Source organism: Hemicordylus capensis, chromosome 1 (assembly GCF_027244095.1).
Source record: "Hemicordylus capensis ecotype Gifberg chromosome 1, rHemCap1.1.pri, whole genome shotgun sequence".
Classification (NCBI taxonomy): domain Eukaryota; kingdom Metazoa; phylum Chordata; class Lepidosauria; order Squamata; family Cordylidae; genus Hemicordylus; species Hemicordylus capensis.
Genome location: NC_069657.1, coordinates 323124634 through 323139910, shown reverse-complemented (window position 1 = coordinate 323139910; position 15277 = coordinate 323124634).

Genomic DNA, 15277 nt, shown 5'->3' with positions numbered 1-15277 from the left:
ACTGGAGTTAAACGTGTCCAAGCTTGGAACTCCAGCCTGAATGCACGAAACTGCGGTTATGGGCTGAAAGCAACCTCTGGTTTGCCTCACCGAACTCCAAATTTAACCTTTGGTTATCTCTAAGGTTTGCCACTGACACCTGAGGTTTTGCCGCCAAAGAGTTACGTTCAGCTCTGGACGTAGCCATAACTGTGGTTTCACACCAATTTTCAAACTGCAATCATAGAGGTGGCAGGGCAGACCTGCCTGAGGACGTGGCTGCTCCAAGCCTTCAGTGCTGGCAGCCTCTCAGAGAACCAGCCCCACCCCTCCGGGTAGCTATACAGCTATGGGGTTGCCAGGCAGAAGGGATACCATCATGCCCCATCCTGGACTTGTCAGCCAGTGAAGCTGCACAGTCGCTCGGGGCATTCCCTCTCCCCACTCTGTCCCTTGCTTCCCCCCACCTGGCAAGCAGTAAGGAAAGGACATGGGATGACAGGACAGGCACTATGTGCTTTTCTCTGTGAGAAGGAAGTGACAATGATATATGTTTACAAACAAAAACACTCCAAGTGGCAACGTAAGGAGGACACTTCATCACAGTTCCAGGAGAGGAGCAAATAACAGTGGGGAGGGGTACACAGGGTTGGGTATAAAAGGCAGACTCAAGTAGGGATTCTCTGGCAGCCAATTTTTTCACAGAAAGGTTGAAGGAGAGGTCCTAGCCCCTTCCCCTTGGCAGTTTGTACTCCCTAGGCTTACTCATGAGGAGAACCATCTGTGAGGATGAATTTCAAATGCACACAAAATGGTATTCTAGGTGCACAAGGTGGTACTCATGTTGTATGCTGCTAAGTACCACATTATCCCACAGACTGCTCTCTCATGAGAGTGCCTTTCTCTAGGGGACTCGATACCAAGCTAAGATGCTCCATTAGAAAACCGCAGGGATGGATACTTGGGCAAGTGCTGTCCCAGACTTGGCGACTGCCACAAAGCTGCTGTCAAACCCTGCACCCTGCTAGCTTGCCCCCCTCCATGTGCACATGTGCACCCTTGACCGTGGCCCCGAAGGGCAAGCCCACTGTCCTGGGATTGCTGGAAACCAGGGCTCTCCTCTCCCGAGAATTCCTACGCTGGGAGATCTGCATACAGTGCCATGCTGGACCAGACCTGGGAGCTTTGGACCGGTTTAAAGGTCCATCCATCCCAGAACCCAGTGTCTCCCCCATCCACGCAAATGGCTGTGTGTGGGAGGTTTAAAATTTTGCTCCAGCAGGGATTCCCAAGCAGCCAAGTTCTATTCTTTTCACAGAAAGGTTGGGGAAATGGCCCCCGGCCCCTTCCCCTTTGGTGGGTTCTTGCTCCCTAGGCTCACTCATGATCAAGGCCGGTCACTGGGTCGGTAATAGTAAGCTGAAATCCTTCTCCAAAGATCTGGCCACCCAGCCAGGGGTGCACTGCTCAATCATGAGAGCAAAAGGCCACAGGGACACCCCCACACAACTCATGAGTAGGACCATCAGAGGAGAAGGGAGAGAATTGCTGAGTAAATTCAGTCATGATGCCTGATCATGATGCCTGCAAAGCATCCTCTTCTCCCATGGACACTTCCCTCACAAGAGTGTCAGGCCATTGTGGCTCTAAATATTATTTATTTAATTGAATCTAATCTATCTATTTATTACACTTCTATACTGCCCTATCCAAAGGCACTGGGCGGTGCACAACAAGTAAAATTCAGCAAACACTATTTAAAACAAACAAGTTAAAACAATATGAAAACAAATCTAACACAGTTCAGAGCCATTTAAAGCCAATTAAAAATACTTGAAAGCAATTTAAAAACCTTGGAAGGCCAGGCCAAACAAGTAAGTCTTTAGGGTTCTCTTGAAGGACAACAACAAGCCCAGACTACGGATATGTGCCAGGAGTGCATTCCATAGACCAGGAGCAGCTACAATGAAGGCTGGCTTCGAGTCGCCCCCAGACGTACTGGCAGTAACTGGAGACGGACCTCTACAAATGGAACAGCAGCTCCTCTCTCCTGCAGTTACCCACACCCACAGATCTGCATACAGTGTGATGCTGGACGGTGACCTTGGGTTCTGAATGGGTTTAAAGGTCTGCCCCAGTGTCTTCCCCCTCCCCTCCATGCACATATCCAGGCCATGGCACATGGAACATCTAGATGTCCTCTGGGTGCATGCAAGGCTTCAGACGGATTTGGGGTGGGAAAGGTTGCAGATAATCTTTTCTATTTTTTAATCAGTGAGAGTTGGTGGCTCCACACAAGCAGGGCCTCCTTGGTTGCATTGGTGGGTGGGTGGGCTGGCTCAACTAGTGTGCTCACAGTCTGTGGGTTGGGCAAAGCCCTTATATGGGCACATCCTTGTACCTCTCATGAGAGGGCGAGCCTGCTTGGTAGAATGCTCCCAGATTGCAGATTTCAGTAAGGTCTGCATAGATTGCTTTGCCAAGGTTACCACTCAGGACAGATTCCCAAGTTATGGTGGGACAGACCCCCCAGCATCCTTTGCCATCCCTCATCTGCATACCTCCTCCTAGGAAGTTTCAATGTTCCCCTTCTTTCCCTTAATTAAAGCAGAATTTAAAAAACCTGGACCCCTCCCCCCGAGGATTCATATTTGTTGGGGGTACAGGGCTACTTGGGGTGCAGCAATGCCATCACCGACAGAAGAAGGCAAGCACTGCCATGGCATACCAGGGCCTTTAAACTGGTTTAAATGCCCTTTCCATGCTGAGGGCAGGAGAAGCACTCTGAAAATGCATGATTGTGCTTGGAACACCCCCTTCTAGATTGTGGCCAATCTCAGACACCCCACTGATGTGGCAATACTTTGCACAATCTGGCCACGGAGCTGGCTGGGATCAGCAGCCTCAGAGGCCGAACAGCAGGGAGGGGCTCCCCTCTCCTGCAACTGGAGTTTGGCAGGCTGCGATTTGGTGAACATCTGCAGTGCAATTTAGAGTTACAAATGGAATCCTTGGCCACAGTTACCTCTAGTTTGGCGTTACGTGTTAATGCAGCCATGGACTGGGCCTCTGGTCTATTACTAAGCAATCTTGTTCTCATCAAACATACATTATACATTACAACAGTCTTATTATCTAGCCATGGTAACAGAACATGAACCTGCATCATCAAAATATTTTTCTTTCCTCCCCTACATCCTGACTGCTATTTATTGAGGTCACATTTTAGGGACAATCCCTGGCCCAGAATTGACAGTCAACAGTTTCTGATGTCAGAAATGTGAGATTTAAAGCCCTATTCACATGCTATGTTCAACATATGTACAATCTGTGTACAGTATATGCATGTATAGATCTGTATCTAGGATCTATATCCTATCTGTACCTGTACTGAGATAGTCTGTGTAATGACTGCTACAGTTGAGAGACAAAGGTGGACCCCGTTATCCACGGGGTTCTGTTCCTGCAGGTTTTCATGAGTATTGAAACCACAGATAACGAGGCATTGGGGCAATGGGAATCACGGGGGTTAGGTTTCTGAGGTTGCGAAACAGGGTCGGAAATGGCAGAAATAATCAAAATAAAGTGCCCTGCTGTGCTTCATGGGTTTGCTGCTGTACTGAAATGTCACCCAGAAGTCAAAAATCTACCATTTTACCGAGATTTTTTTGCAGGGAAATCTTTTGAGAGGAAATTGTGTGTGTGTGTTTGTTTGTTTGTTTGTTTGTTTGTTTGTTTTTAATGAACCACAAAACGGCTCCTTTTCCCAAAATAGTGGCCAGAAATGACTCCGAAGGTCATTTCTGGCTACTCTGACACTGCGGATATGTGGAAAATAACCTTTCCCCCAACATATGCTGAGGTCGGATGTCAATTACCCAACCTTGGATACAGGCCCATAGCCAGCTGGTGGCATGGTGTGTACCTGCCACACCAAAAACTCTCTTTCCTCCCCAGCCTCACTGACTGTTTTCACTGAACATTTTATAACCTGCCTCCTCTGACTTCTGCAATCCCCCCAAACAAATTGTTTTGAGGCTGGTTACAGACCTGCGTGGATATATGGAACCACGGATGTCGGATCTGCGAATATCAGAATGCAAATTTGGAAATGAACCCTGAGACAAGTCAGCAGGAAAGGTGGAGCCTGCTTGATTGTAATCAGTTTGTGTAAGCTGTTCTCCATTCACTTCAGTATTATTCACTCTGCAACAAAGAAGTGTTCTTTCTTGTTCAAGTGCCTATCCTTGTCTGCAACCCCAAATAATACACTGTGTACCTAGGTTCACTTTTAAAATGAACACATGTACAGTCACATATAGTCATTCACGCAACAACATGCACGTTACAGACATCTATATGCACATACAACATGATCCCTGTTTAGAAATGGCTATAGAAACTAGGAAAACCAGCCAACCATAGGTACCACACTACCAAACCACTGTGTTTGTATAGCAATATAATCTGCTGAAGTACCATTTTGATAGCATCATGTAAAGCCAGCCATAACACCTTTCGGGATATAAAATATGCAGTGACTTATGGTGGAGCTACATGATGCTGACAAGAGGTTATAGTGATGCTTAGCAATAACAGTACTGCTAATTACATTGCCATAATAAATAATACTATTAGTTCCTCTCTAGCATAACATAGCCTTATGGCACTGTAAACACAGATAACACAGCCAAGCAAATTTCTCTTCTGACACAATGTGGGGAAGAGCCAGCCTTGGACACAGCTAAACCATAAAGCCTAAAACAGTCTCTCAACCACTGCTACATTATCTTAGAGGTTTACACAGTAGCTGAAATACTTTCTAATTACACACACGTCACAGTGTAAATCACCATGTCTTGCGAGTATCAGATTTATTCCAAAGTAAGTTTCCACAACATTTGTTAGTCATTTTATAAACATCTGTAAAACAAATCAGCCTTTCAAACATGTCAGCTGTATTTTTAAACTATGAACTGCCTTTAAACATTTCATACCATTTTTTGGCACATGTTGAAGACAGTTTACAAAAGCATCTGGCATGTATATTTAATGAACTATGTTTATAATCAAACATGATATCATATATATATCCTTAGATGACTCAACAGTCAGCATATGTCAAGCTCATTTCTGTTTGTGTGTGTCCAAAGATGCTAATCATTCTGTCATCCCTTGATAACTTTTAAGGTATCCTGACCCATATCTTGAGTTCAGATACAATCTTTTTCATAACCCTCTCGATTGCTTCCTCTAAGTGTATACTATTGATCACCTCAAATTCAATGATATTTCAGTGATTAATCCACACAGGTTTTTTCAACAATAATTGTGCTACTAACTATCCTTCCTGATGTTGTTAGGCACCTTACAAAAATAGTTGTAAACAAAGATTCACCATGGAGATATCTAAATTACCATAGCAGCGCTGCTGATGAATGTAATCAAATGAGTTTATTTTGTATAATCAACCCCCGCCCCAATATTACAGGGGGGTGGGCGGCCTGCATGAAGAAGTTTAACCAGAATTTTTTTTTTAAACGCCTCCCTATGTGTGCATCTCCAGAGAGGATCCAGAAAGGGTTAAATAAAATCAACCCTGACAATAGTAGAAACAGTTCTTCAGTGTGTGTTGGTTCACTGCTCCACGGGGCATAGCAGATGTTGTGTCTGGTAGTAAGAAGGGCCCAGGAGGTGTGAGCTGTCAATCACTATTTCTCTAACTACAGACTGTGCTATGGATATGAAGCAGGACTAAAACAATCTGTCTCAGCTGGGGTGTGTGAGGTATCAATAACCCTTGGCAGAGGTGTCAAGAGCCTTGCTGGAATCAAACTACCCTGCTGACCAGCTGCTTAGCAAGTTAACAAGCTAGCATTCACCATTCCGTGGCCTCCCAGTGCAACAATTAACACAACTGGAGAATGACTCGGCTCAAATCCTTATGAATAAGCCTTGCCAAACCTCCCCGTTAGACCGATTACAGAGTACAGGCACACTGATATTTTTCATAGATAGATAAAGGATTGAGTTGCAGCCGGCTAAATGAAAGCCTAAATCTGAGTCTTAAAAGAGAAGAGCAGTTGGAGTGTGGTCGATATAGTGAGAAAATGAGGACAACAAAAATGTTTTCACAGGTCAGCACTGTTGAGATCTGGCACAACAGAAACTGCTGTCAGGAAAGATCTAATGCAGAAGCTAAACTGTGGACAGTTAAAGACAAATCATTAAATAGGCCAGCTAATCTGTTAAACAGAATGCTACTTACATAACTTGATACTAGCAGTCTTGGCTGTAGTCTTGGGCGGCTGATACTAAACAACAGGCAAGGTTGTGGAAATGTAGATGTTTCTCCCATTATGCATCCGTCCTAAATTCTATTTGCATAGATTTAGACATTCTTTCATTAAAATCAATAGATTTAATACTAACTATGCACTGTGACATCAGCTGCTTTTCTTTTTTTCTGTATGTCTGTTGCATGAAGTCTTATAATGTTATAAAAATTCTCCATAAGTACTTACTTTGCACATACCGTATATTTGTATGAATGGTGCCAGAAAGGAAACATAACAGAAGAGAAAAGAATGCATTTGAATATTACATCCAAAGATGCCCTTCATCTGGATATTCACCAAGGTACGGTACCTCAGTATTACAGGAAAGTGTTACTTAATCTTTCTGCTGTGCAGACTCTTAAACTTCAGCATCTTGAAAGTGAGCACTTTTCTTGGGTCTCCACACTACTTCCTTTAAAAAAACACCACCACCACAATAATTATAATTGTTCACCTTTATTTGGAATGCTAACTGCTTTATTTTTATAATTTGTTCTCATGGACTAGTAGGCAGAATTTTTTAAAAAGCAAAACTATTACCTGTAAGAGAAATGCAGAGGACAACACATTCACTTTAAGCAGTGTAATATTGTTTATGCTTATTTTGACATAAAATAGTGTCAGTTCCCCACAAGATCTCTTAGAGCAGAGCTTTTCACCCAGCAAAAGCTGTTTTCGACTACAAAAGCACAGCAGCTGTGGCTCCTGCAGATACTCTTAAAGGGCGATATAATAAAACCCTGGGAGGGAGTAGGTCGAGACAGGAGCATGAAATGGACGAGATGAAGATCCTTTGTCACAGTCAAACAGGCTGTAAAGTTACTATAGTAACATCCAGTATTAAGCTCCAGGTGGATTGACTTAATGTTGCCTAAACAACAACAACAAAAGGTTAACATAAACCAAACCAATAATTATTACCCATAATCTACCAAAATGTTTGCCAAGATGCTATTATTTCTTCATTTAATCAAGCCAGAGAAAGCAGGGTGCAGATTGCTCTCTCGTAGTAGTCCATAGCTCCTCAGTGTTTATACTAGGAGCAAATTCTAAAAAGAACAGATCTCCATATTCCTGTCATGAAAAGAATCACAACATTTGGATGTCACACTGAAACAGAATCATACGGTTCTCCTTTATTCAGACAAAGTTTGAGATCCAGAATTATTTCTGTCTCCTAGGTAGGATGAAAACCAGATTTTGAAAGTGTTTTCAAATGTCTGAAGTAATTCCACATTACAACTGCTTTAGCAGTTATTTGGGACCAACTAGGAACTTAATATCACATGGAAATAATACAGGCCCTACGTTCTTTAGACTGAACAAGACAAGGCTTCGGGGGAGAGAGAGAAAGATCAGAAACTGACACAGGACCTGCCTTGCAAAACAATGTGAAACTGCCACTCCACACAACAGAACAGATCCCATTGTCTTGTGTTTAATGCATATATCTGTATGCCATTTTTTAAAAAAGAAAGAGAAGCAAAGTACTCATTGGGGTGGCTCACATAATTTAGACTTTTTATTTCAGGTGTGAAAATGTCTAAGGCCATTCCTGCATACATGAATAGTGGGCATCAGGTAAAAGAATTCAGTGGCACTAAAGGTGTCGGTAAGATGAGTTCGTTCACAAGAACAGTATCCCAAGGAAGGATTTTCGAAAGCCAGGGAAGTCTTGTAGGCCCAGATGATAAACTGTCCTATGAGAGACTGCTTTGGAAGGAAGTATTAGAGTTCAGAAAATTAAACCAAAAGCAAAGACCAAAAAAAGGGAGGGGTTATAATCCTGGTGCTGGGTCCAAAGTTCTGGTGTGTCACTGTCCTTTTCTGAGAAAGCAATTATATTTGTCTAGTTCAATGGGAATGTAAGAGTGAAGCCTAATTAATATTTGCGCACAGGGCTGTTGTGCAGCCTAATGAACTCATGCTCCTAAAGTGGTGAGTAAATCAAATAATGTTCAACTTCTTAATAGCAAACATTGAGAAAGAAGCTAAGCTGGTAGCAACTAGCAATATCACCCCACCTCACCCCACCTCACAAATAGTTTTGATCATTTAGATCCTGGGACAATGTGATCTGGTGATTTGAGGAGAATATTCTTTTTAAAACAGTATTTTATGAATATTTTTTAAAGGTATTTTGCAGATTTTAGAATAATTCCCAGTTCTATTTATCAGGCTATGCAATTTCTTTAACTAAAAAAAAATCAATTGAGGGGTTTTCCAACTTGCTTTCTGTTAAAACCATTAAGGTTGCAGTGCACCCTCTAAAGGGGAATGGGAGGCATAGCCAGTGGATTTATGCAATTTAATGTCTAGTGTCTCTGCTTCAAATATAGCTGCTGCCGTTGTTATTTCTCCAATTCCCACAATGATCAGGAAGTTTCTCTGTGTGTACATATGGTGCTGCTCTTAAGGTATTATGTAGGTTAGATACAGAGTTCTTCAAACCACTAGAGATGGTTTGCAAATAAGAATTTGCAACATTACTTACATGCAAAACCTTTATAGATTTAAAAATTGTTGCTGTATTTTCAGATCTGAGGATCCTGCTGAGATGGGCTTGTTAAAGCTAACAGTCCCAAACATTCCTGTGAGGGGGAAAAACAGGTCCCTGAATGTACCTCCTCCAAAGCTAAATAATAATAAGAGGGCATCATGAATGCATACACGTTACTGTACCTAGTCACAAAGCAGTATAAGCCAGTGCAAAAATTAATACTGATCCAAAGAAGAGGCCATAGCTCTGTAGAAAAGTGTTAAGTTATACATGCAGTAGAGAATACTTAGTAGAAAAATATATGTTACACATGTCCCAGGTTCAGTCCCTTGCATCTCCAGTTAAAGGAACTCAGTTAATTGAGCTGGGGAAACCCTCCGCCTAAGACCCTGCAGACACTATTAGACTAGATGTGCCAATGGTTTGACTCAGTATACGACAGCTTCATATGTTCGCTTTGTATTTCAGTCCCACCTAGGGGTGAAAAACCTTGGGTTAAACTCAAAACTGCAACTTAGAATTTGAAATCCAAGAATAATTAAGGAGGTCATTGCAAATGAAGCTTCTCATTTAAAAGTTGAGAATTGCTAAGGAACTAGGCAACAACTGCTCATATAATAGCCCAAATCTTTATTCTGCAATTCAGTTAAGAAGTTTGAGAGCCTAATGCTGAAATTTTAAATATGTCAGCTCTGACAAATCCCTGAATCTGCAGTTGAATCCTATGCTTCCTTTAAATTCTTAACTTCATCTTTAGTATATCAGTGCCAGATCATTGCTGTTAATCATGTGAGGTGCCTCTGCCTCCCCTTGCTAGCCTCATCTCCACCTCCTCACCAGCCCATCCCCAATTCTGCCCTCCCTTAGAGATGCCTCCTGCGGCACATTCCTCTGTCATCAGCCTCAGTTTTGGTGCCCGCTGCTGCTTGCTGTCTGCATGCTGAAACAAGGAAGCATGCAACAGTCTCCAGCAGTGCCAGCAGGCCTTTCCTCTTCACCATTGAACTGCTAAGTCAGTCTTCTACTAAAGGCATTGAAGGGATGCTATCAATCTCATACATTCCAAAAGACATACAGTGCCAGTCTAATTAATAGGATACCAAGTCAGTGAAACTCCAAAATACTCTCTTTAGGACACAGAGATGCATGACTGCTGCCCTGCAATACAGATTTCTGCAATTCCCAGAACATCTATTTCTTGAACTTGTGATATGAACTCAACAGCTCCACATGGAATCAGTGAAATAACCGTGATGAGCTTGTACATGTGTGTTTCATTTTAAAACACAGATATTTACCTTCTATAAATTAAAATAGATCCAATCACAAATCAAAGTCCTATTATATTAGCCACTGCCAGTGAAAAAAACAAAAAATGCAATCCTATGCACACTTCCCTGCGAGTAAGTCCTATTGAACTCAACTATCTTCATTTAAGAGTAAGCATCCACATAATCAGAATGAAAAAGGGGTGAGACATTGCCCCAAGAAAGAGTACATTTAAAGCCAAGAGATTGCTCTAATGATCGAGTCTAATTTAGATTTTAACATGTATATAAATATTTGCTGAAGCTATCTATGCTGTTTATATATGGACGGCAAGGACACTTACAGAAGAATTCTTTGTTAACTTCTCTCCAGTTCTGAAACTTGATTCCTCCAGAAGTCCAGCAATACCAAAGCTTGAATTGAGAAACAACTGGAAGCAATTCAATGTTTCTTTTTTAATTTAAGCAAGTGGTTACAGTGCTGGACTAGGACCAGGGAGACCCGAGTTCAAATCCCCATTCAGCCATGAAACTAGCTGGGTGACCCTGGGCCAGATACTTCTCTCTCAGCCTAACCTACTTCACAGAGTTGTTGTGAAAGAGAAACTCAAGTATGTAGTACACCACTCTGGGCTCCTTGGAGGAAGAGAGGGTTATGAATGTAAAAAGAAAAAAAAGAAAAAAAAGAGCTTCTTTTAGTGATAGACTTCATTATTAAATTTTAAACAGAGCAGGGATGCAAAATCCACCGTACACGGTGCTTGGGGAAAAACAAAAAATTCCAGCTCAGTCACTAGCATGAAGCATGGCCTACGGGTTACTATAGAATTGATGAGGAAGGAGTTGGAGTATAACTATTTCTGGGTCTTTCAAAACATGCAACTGATTGATTGATTAAGTGCCATCAAGTTGGTGTTAGCGACCACATAGATAGATTCTCTCCAGGATGATCTGTCTTCAACTTGGCCTTTAAGGTCTCTCAGTGGTGCATTCATTGCTGTAGTAATTGAGTCCATCCACCTTGCTGCTGGTCGTCCTCTTCTTCTCTTTCCTTCAACTCTTCCCAGCATTCCTTCCTTTATTGAGAGCTAGTTTAGAGCATCAGACCAGGATGTGAGGGCTTGGTGGGTGTGTTCAAATGTCCACTCAGCTGTGAAACTCATGGGGTGACCTCTGTCCAGTCACCATCTCCCAACTCTACCTACCTCACAGGGTTGTTGTGAGAATGGGGATTTCTCCATAAATCTCATATAGCATTTTTAGCAGTATTAAACTATTAAGCAGCTCACCATTAGGTAGCGTTGTGATATGCAAAATTAAAGGGTTAGTATAACAATTTCCAGAATTTTTACTCAGCAAAAAGATAAATGGAGGTTGTGTTACAGACTTAGTTTCTATCATTTATTCTTGCAATATGCTTGTAATATGGAACATATTATTCCCATCTCACAGATTAGAATTAGAAGAAATGGATTACTCAGCCATGGCTGCTCAGCAGGGGTGGAGCTGCAGTAGTGCCGACAGGTTCAAAGAGCCCATCGGGCCCTTCATTGGGAACCACAGAGCCTGCAGGAGGAGCTGCAGAACTCCCCTCTCCCTGAGGCCGGGACTTCTGCTGTGGCGGCCACCGTTTGCATTCAGCTCGTGCCCGGCAGATGGAAGGAAGATGTACGCAGCTGGACAAGCAGCTGCCATTGCTGTTGCCACAGTCAGCCACCTCCTTAAACCACTTGCCTGGCTGATTTAATCCTCCCTCCATTGGCTGGGTGCCCGGCTAATGGGACATGGATGAAAGCAACTGGGCAAGCAGCCACCCCCATCCCTGCCTCCTTCAGACATGCTCACCGGGCTGTGTTCATCCTTCTTCCATTGGCCAAGCCTGAAAGGAGGTAGCTGGAAGTGGCAGCCACTGCAGGTGGTCAGCACCACAGAAGCCCTGGCCTGGGGAAGGGGGAGTTCTGTGACTTCCTCCCGGAGGGAGTGAGAAGTGGGGGTCCACACATGCCCAAACACACACCGCGAGTGGGAGGGCCACCCGTGTTTTGGACACGGGCCGCTCTCCTCTCGTTTTGCCTCCTCTCGGTTTAGCTGAGTTGAGAATTGAACATTAGAGATTAAAGCATTAAGCCTGCACTACTCACTACAGTATACATATAAGCAGCTCACCCTAACAAGCCAGCAGGGTGCCAAACAAGGCACATTTTGTTGTGCTTCTCTCTCCTATCCTGATTCACCGTGTCATTAATGAGAGCCATGCTGCCTGCAGGCTGGTCATGCCTCTGGTCGAACTGCGTGGGCTGGTTAATCACTGACCAGCTCACACAATTCTACCAGATGAGTGGCCAGCCTGCAGGCAGCATGGCTCTCAATAACGCCAGGTGGAGCAGCATAGGAGAGAGAGGCGCAATCCAAGAAGTTGGGAATTAGAGGCAGCTGCGCCACGTTTGGTACCCTTCTGCCTTGTTAGGGTGAGCCACTACTGATTAGCCGAGAAACAATTTAGCAGAAACAATTTAACCGATTAGTAGAGAAACAATTTAACCAAGCTTGTTTCTACACTAGCCTTTGTGCTAGAATTGCCATCTTTTGTTCACTTGCTTTTTATGGAGAACAAGTAAATTTTAGCCCGTTGAATAACGGGTGCTAGGAAGGGAAGGGGCCCAAATTCGCCCTCCTGCTCGGCTCCGGCGGCATCGCCGTTGCCTCAGCCGGCTTCCCCCGCCGCTTCTCCCCCCCGCCCGGCTTCAGGCCCCAAATTCTCCCTCCCGCCCAGCTCCGGTGGCGGAGCTGCAGTGCCGCCAGGCCTCGGCGGCGGCTCTGCCGCCGCCTTAGCCAGCTTCCCCCACCGCCTCTTCCCCCCTCAATCAGCGGCCAGGCGGACTCTGGGGGCGCCGCTGCCGGCCTCAGCGGCAGGGCCGGCCCATTCATGGTCGGCTCTGTGCCGCCGGCCGCCGCCGGCCTCCGCTCCGTCCCCCGTCTTCTGGGCCTGGGCTCCGTCTTTTTCGCCCGAGGCGGCGGCTGTGCCGCCGCCTCGGCCAGTTTCCCTTGCCGCTGCACACCCGGCCTTTTCGGGGCGGCCGCTTCTGGCCGCCCAAGATGGCCACCGGTCGTGTCTCCCTTGCACTGTTCTGGGCATGCGCTTCGCGCATGCCCAGTACAGGCCAGGGAGGCACGAACACACACCTTGGTGTCCGTCCACGGACGGACACCAAGGCTTTTATTATAGAGGATTATGCAGTATGTTTTGCATTGTGATCCTGTGTTCTTTCAGACATCATTCGTGGGTGGATTGTTGTTATTTTGCAATAAATCACAGTTGTAGCACCAGCCTGTCCAGTGTGGATAGGCAAAGCATTATTGAGGATTTGAAGAGCTACCATGCCTTTAATTAAAAGCTTTCTGTTTTCAATTCTCCCCTATTCTTCCTATTCAGCCATCACTGGGAAACTGGAGATGACTTGCCCACTGACTAGTCAGATTATGTTCTTGTGGCTCACATGTTAATTACTGATTTCTCTGCATGCCCCTCCTTTATTTCTTTATGACTCTTCTGTTAGGTGTCCAGGCTTCACCTTTGTTGAATACTTCCCTTGGGAGATGGTACTTTTTGCAGGCTGCCTTATATTAAAATCAGCACCTGAGATTTTTCACAGGAAAGTGCTCTACATACTGAAGCTATCAGTACTGAAGCTATCGAGCTATATGTTGATAATTTGCATATAGATTTCACAGAAAAAAGTGGGATAAAAATTGATTAAACAAACAAATATGACCAAAGGCCCCAAAGAGATGTAAAGGGCAAGTGCAGCAATCAATAATTGAATAAGCAAAAATGCAAATATAGAGTTCAGGAACATACATATTTAAATGAAAGACTAACTGAAAACAGTGTACAGATGACCTGTATTCTATCTCAAATATTGCACCACCAAAAGATAAGGAGGGACTACAAAGGTTATGGTGAATGGTTAGACAACCAAATTATCTCTGAATGCTTCAAAGAAGGAATTAAAGTAACAATTTCAAAAATGCAGCAATTCTACATGAAACAGCTGTGAGTCATAAGAACATAAGAACAGCCCTGCTGGATCAGGCCCAAGGCCCATCTAGTCCAGCATACTGTTTCACACAGTGGCCCACCAGATGCCTCTGGAAGCCACAGGCAGGAGTTGAGGGCATGCCCTCTCTCCTGCTATTATTCCCCAGCAACTGGTACTCAGAGACATCCTGCCTTTGAGGCTGGAGGTGGCCTTTAGCCCTCCAACTAGTAGCCTATGATAGACCTCTCCTCCATGAAGTTATCCAAACCCCTCTTAAAGCCATCTAGGTTGTTGGCTGTCACCACATCTCGTGGCAGAGAATTCTACAAGTTGATTGTGCATTGTGTGAAAAAGTACTTCCATTTGTTGGTACTAGATTTCCTGGCTTTCATGGGATGACCCCTGGTTCTAGTGTTATGTGTGAGAGAGAAGAATTTCTCTCTATCCACTTTCTCCACACCATGCATGATTTTATAGACCTCTATCATGTCTCCCTGCAGTCGTCTTCTTTTTTCTAAACTAAAAAGCACCAGGTGTTGTAACCTTGCCCCATAAGAAAGGTGCTCTAGGCCCCTGATCATCTTGGTTGCCTGATCATCTTCTGAACCTTTTCCAGTTCTACAATGTCCTTTTTTAGATGTGGTGACCAGAATTGTACGCAATACTCCAGGTGTGGTTGCACCATAGTTTTGTATAAGGGCATTATAATATTAGCCATTTTATTTTCAATCCCCTTCCTAATGATCCCTAGCATGGAACTGGCCTTTTTCACAGCTGCTGCACATTGAGTTGACACTTTCAATGAGCTGTCCACCATGACCCAAAGATCTCTCTCCTGGTCAGTCACCAACAGCTCAGATCCCATCAGCGTATAGTTGAAGTTGGGTTTTTCCCAATGTGCATCACTTTGCACTTGCCAACACTGAACAGCATTTGCCACTTTGTCGCCCACTCATCCAGTTTGGAGAGATCCTTTTGGAGCTCCTCACAATCAGTTTTGGATTTCACTAGCCATTTGACTGAAAAGGGAAAAATAAAGAAAAGTTAAAGTCAGCTGTTTGTTTAAGAAGGGCAGTTTCTGCTACTATGGAGGAAGACAGGATGGCACCAAGTGTAAGAGTGAAGGAGGTGGAGACCCTAAAGTGCTTGGAA